Below are 6,000 nucleotides of genomic sequence, written 5' to 3' on the forward strand. Positions count from 1 at the left end.
CTGTGTCTCCCTCTCTCTCTGCTCCTCCTCTGTGTTCACTCTGTCTCCCTCTCTCTTTCTCTCAAAAATGAATCAATATTTTTAAAAAAAATTTTTGAATATGGGGTGCCTGGGTGGCTCAGTTGGTTAAGTGACTGACTTCAGCTCAGGTCATGATCTCACGGTTTGTGAGTTCGAGCCCCACCTCGGGCTCTGCGGGACAGCTCAGAGCCCGTTTCGGATTCTGTGTCTCCCTCTCTCTCTGCCTCTCCCCCACTCACGCTCTGTCTCTCTTTCCTTCAAGAGTAAATAAAATTACTACAGATACATCTCTGACTCATTAGTCAAATGCAAAGATTTTGATTAATTATATCCCAACACCCAGCACACTGTCCAGCAGATAAGCAAGTTCTTTAACAGTGTGTAGAATAAGTGTTAGTAAGTAGATAACCCCGAGCATGTTCGCGCATCCTCTTGGCACTCGGTTTTATTTGTAAGAGACTTAATAGCACTTCCTGTGGCATTGCTATGAGGAGTCCTTGGGGATTATGCATCAGCATGTAGTGGAAACCCACTAGAACTCTCTAACACCTCATCGGGATTGCCGCTCTTAAACATTAATCAACAAGAATATTTACTAGTTCCTATTTATATTCTCAGCACCTGGGAATCAGAGGGGATGAGGGGATGAAGTATCAAGAAGAGAGGGCACAGGCCTTCGAGGCTGCCGGAACATAAGGGGTTCGCTGCGGGAACTTCTCACCGGTCATAACTGAGGAAGTCAGGAGAGGGCAGCAGAGAGCTGCAGGGCTGTATGGGAAGAGCAGCCTTCCTGTCTGGTAGGTTCTATCCCCAGGAATGCAGGACAAGCATTGAAACCAAGGCAGGAGTCAGGACCCTGGCACCGGCATCCTGGTGCAGCCACTCACTTGTGGTGTGACCTTGGATATGACACAGAACCCCGCTAGCCTTCATGTCTCAATCCCTAAAATGAAGAGAATTAGGTCTCAAGATTGTTGTAAAGTTTCAAAGAATTGGAAGAGCTGCCGAATTCAGCAGTAGAGTTGCCTGAAGGCACTGATGGCGCGCACGCGCGCGCGCGCGCGCGCGCGCGCACACACACACACACACACACACACCCTAAACCAGAAGCAGGAGACAAGAAAAGAGCTGACTTGGGGAATTACATAAATATGGTTTTGGTTTTTGTTTCTTTAGTAATGAAGTACATGTCGTAACCAAAATATAGGTGCGATTCCATGATGGTACATACACTCCCTTTGACCCTCAGGCTCCTGAAAAGTGACTAAGGGAAAGACCATGCTTTTTGGTCCACAAATGCCATTTATTTTCCTCCTTCCTGGGCACATGGAAGACTGGTTCTGGGCAATAACATGGGAGAAAAAGAGATGTCTGTCACTTCCAGCCTGCAGCACTAGAAGTTTCCTTCGTGACCCTTCAGCTTTTCTCCTCTTCTGACCACTGAACCAGAAACACCAATTAGGCAGAGAGCTGTTGACAATAGGCTTTGGATACTTACCATGAGGTGGGGGGGGGGGGGCAACTATGTTGAGTTAAGGCAGATATTTGGTATCTATATGTTATTGCAGCAGAGCTAAGGCTCTCCTGGCTAATACAGTAACAGAAGACAAAAAATGTTAAAAAGGAAACATGTATGGCAATATGAACTTAATAAGATAAAACTCAGGGCCAAAAAAAAAGCAGCCAATTTTACAATGTCATTTTCTTTTTAAAAAAAATTTTTAATGTTTATTTTTGAGAGAGAGAGAGAGAAGAGATCGCACACACGCGTGCACACAAGCAGAGGAGGGGCAGAGAGAGAGGGGTTCACAGAATCCAAAGCAGGCTCCAGTCTCTGAGCTGTCAGCACAGAGCCCAACACGGGGCTCGAACTCATCAACTGCGAGGTCATGACCTGAGCCGAAGTCGGGCGCTTAACCGACTAAGCCACCCAGGCGCCCCTACAATGTAATTTTCTATTGAGTAAAGATGCATGCCACCAAGAAGATATGCCGTGAAGATGAATTTAAGCATAAAACTTCAAAATTTTATAAAGAAAATCTGTTACAAGTGTAAGGAAAGATGGCTTCCCTGGAAGGAGAGTCATAGTGGAAGCCACTGAAGACGTATGAGCAGAGAAGTGGTACGGTATGACTTGAATTCTAAAAAGATTGCTCTGGCTGTTGAATTTTTCAAAATAGCCTGCAAAGGGGAAAAGGCAGAAGCAGGGGAGCTAGTTGGAAGGCTATTGCAATAACCCAGATGGAAAATCACGGTAGCTTGGAGAAGAGGAGCGGTAGAGGGGACAAGAAGTGGTCAGGTGCTGGATATGACAGAGATTTTTGGTTGATTGGGAGTCTTCAGCTGGATCTTATTTAAAGCAATGAGACCACCTGAGTGTGCCTTGGGAGTGAGTGTAGGTTAGAAGAAGAGTAGTAGGAAGCAGTAGGAAGAGAAGCCATCTGAGAACTGCACCCTGGGCGTGTCTAGACGATGAGTCTGGGAAGATGAGGAAGAGCCCACAAAAGACACAGAGAAGGAGCAGCCAACAATAAGAAGAAAACTGGAGAGTAAGCCATGTGGGTGCCAAGCAAAGAACGTGGCTCAGGGAATCCAGTATCGTCAACCATGCCAAACACTGCCAGGGATGCCTGGGTGGCTCAGTCAGTTGAGCTACTGCTGAACTCACCATTGGATTAGTAACATGGAGGCCATTAAAGATCTTGGAAAGATGGAGTGCCTGGGTGGCTCAGTCGGTTAAGTGACTCTTTGTCTCAGCTCAGGTCATGATCCCATGGTTCCCGGGTCTGAGCCCCACGTCAGGCTCTGTGCTGATGGTGTGGAGCCTGCTTGAGATTCTCTATCTCTCTCCCCATCCCCTGCTTGTGCACTGTCTCTCTCTCAAAATAAATAAATTAATTTAAAAAAATAAAGATCTTGGGAAGAGCTGTTTTTAGTATTGTAGTGGGAGCAAAAGCTTGTTGCAATGAGGTCAAGGGAAAATGAGAGAAGAATGAAACACAGGGGACAACTCCTGAGAGAAATGTGGCTGTAAACCGAGGCAGAAAAATAGGGCAATAGCTACAGGAGAAAGTGGAGTCAGAGAAGGTTTGGGGTGTTTTTCAGCTAGGAGAGATAACCAATGTTTGCATGTTCATTTATCCTTAAATGTATAGTGAGAGAATCCATGCCCCTTTCCATCCCTTGGTTCCCAGACCATTGACCCCAACAGAGTAAAAGAACATGATAAGCTCGTGATGGCTTCAAAGAAAACACCACATCCGCATGACTAAACCCCAGTGATGCAGCTGTCTCCAAGCCCTCAGATGAGGCCGTATAGGAGCATGCCCCTCATTACCATACTGCTTTTTATGTAATTATTTTTTCTTATCAAAGGACTTCATTGTGCAGCTTACCACGGGGCTTATAACAAGGAAAAGCCTCCCTGCTCCACTCCTCCCTACGCCCAGTCTCCACACCCCAAAGGGATCGCTTTCGACTCTTTCATTTGTTTCTTATCCTGTTTACTGCCCTATTTCTAGGTCACATGCTTACGGTTTCTTTTGTTTTTCAGTTCAAGATTTTAACTTTTGACTTCATAAGATGGTAAACAAGGATTTAGCTCTTTTAATTCACACACCACACCCCCATCCCTGTATCCCTCCCTTCTAGATTATTCTCTTAATAAAGTTACATCAAGATTTTTTGCTAAATTGAAACTTAATGCATACATTATTGGCTATAAAAATGTAATTCATAGCTGACTCATTTGGTATGTTACAATGACATACCCTTTTTCATATGACTTTTTGTTTTTCTTCGATTAATAATTGCCTTGGTTTTCCATCTGCTTAGTTCTAGATGCACCTATAATTGACACATATTCAAACTATCTCCAAACTACTTCCAGACAGAACCAAAAACCCATTTCCAACACCAAATAAAAACACCAAGTGATCCATTAATTCAATGTATTTCTCAGAGACACATCTCCAAGGACCCAGCACACTCCTGCTCTTCTCAGACCAGTTGCTCTCTTGATCTGATGCATGGCTGTCATCCTAGGACCACCTCAGGATGGGCACTCCTTCCCCCTCTCTCCTCTTTGAATTCTCTGTTTTCTGGATCCCAGGTCTTCTTCTCTTTTGGTTCGTTTCCTAATTTTGCTACTCTCTGTGTAACTTCCTGAGACAGGGTGCATGCGAGGTATCTTTTAATGACTTGGCAGATGTGAACCAACCTCCATTTCACCATCACATTGATTTAATAGTTTGTCCAAGTGGAATTCAGGGTTGGCGATCACCTTCTCTGCCTTTTGAACATGCTACCCCACTGTCCTGTGGTTCAAGGGCCGCTGTTGAGAGTCCAATGCCGTTTCGTTGCTCGCCTCTTGTCTGTTGGCTCTTTTTTACTCTCCAGGAGATTTACAGAATCTTCTTCTTATCCCCGCAATCTGAAATTTCATGATTACTGTCCTCATTTGTTTTCCCAGATGCTCAGTGAACTTCTGAACTCGGAAAACGCGTATCTTTCAGTCCTGGAAATTTTCCTTTTTCTCGTTTCTGTGATCATCTTTCCCCCTCCAACTTTTCTGTTCTTTCTTTCTGGAATTTCTACTCATCAGATTTTAAGACTCTTTGAATGATCTTCTTGCTTTCTTCTATTTTCTTTATTATATTCCATTATTTTATTCTATGCTTGAAGATATTTTCCCAATGTTATTTTGCAAGTCTATTGAAGTTTTAAATTTTCTGATCACATTACTAGTATTTTGATATCTTTCCTGCTTTTTTTTTTTATAATACCCTGTTCCTTTGTGGATACAGTTTCTTATGCATTCAATTAGCAATATCTGTTAGGCACTTGCCTCGTGCCATCGTCAGTACTGGTGATAGAACGCGAACAAGAAGGGGTCCCTGCTCTCACAGAGCTTACATCCAACTGGGAGTGACAGTAAGCAACTAATGGATAAACTATATAATACCAGTAGAGAATGATAGCACTACAAGAAAAATTAAAACAAGGAATGGAAATAGAAAGAGACACTGGCCTTTGGGGATGGGAGATATGGATTATGGGTGACACTGTCTTCCTAGTTGGTGGTCTCCCCAGAAAGGACTGCTCTGCATCCCTGCTTATCGGCTGTGAGTTTGCCACCTGCATTCTGGAAGTCAAATGGGGCTCAGCCGGCTAGGGAAACCTCTTCAAGATTTTCATTAATCCCTATTTTCAGTCTGGCACCTGACGACTGCCCTCAACTGGGTCCGGTATCCCCAGATACAAAAGCTCTGGGGTCCAACTTCTCCCGAGTAAAAAAGTTGCCCCCAGCCTTTTCTTGGGGCAAGGTAAGGAATCCGGGGTACAATCGTCGTTAATTCACTTTCAATTATCTCCTTGTTTTTGGCACCAGTCTTCCTCTGCTTCTAGAGATAACCCTGCATCTCCAGCCCGTGACTCTTTAGGGGCTTCCACGGCAAGACTTAACTAATGTCTTGTTAGCTTAAGAATGAGTTGTCTTGGGGCACCTGGGTGGCTCATTCGGGTAAGCGTCGGACTTCAGCTCAGGTCATGATCTCACAGCATCAGACTCTGCTGCAAACCTGCTTCAGATTCTGTGTCTCCCTCTCTCTCTGCCTCTCCCCTGCTCATTCTCTCTCTCTCTCTCTCTCTCTCTCTCTCTCTCTCTCTCTCAAATGTAAATAAACATTTTAAAACTTTTTTTAAAAGAATTACTTGTCTTCCTTAGTTTCCCTCAACTACTCCGCTCTCCTCTCGTGCTCTGTTTGTCTTTACAGGTTCCTATCCTTTATTTTTCTTTTGCTAACATTTCAGTAGATTCGTAGAAGGGAACCCACATAAAATCATATACTCAGCCCCCATGTTTAACCAGGGTAATTCCTATGTGGCAGCCACTCCTAATTGCTGCTGATTAAAAAGAAAATAAAACAAATTTCTTAATTGTCAAGAGTGTTCATTAGTCTGAGTTCACCACCAGGCAAA

This window comes from Herpailurus yagouaroundi, unplaced genomic scaffold, assembly GCF_014898765.1.
Source record: "Herpailurus yagouaroundi ecotype Mexico unplaced genomic scaffold, PumYag 187, whole genome shotgun sequence".
Classification (NCBI taxonomy): domain Eukaryota; kingdom Metazoa; phylum Chordata; class Mammalia; order Carnivora; family Felidae; genus Herpailurus; species Herpailurus yagouaroundi.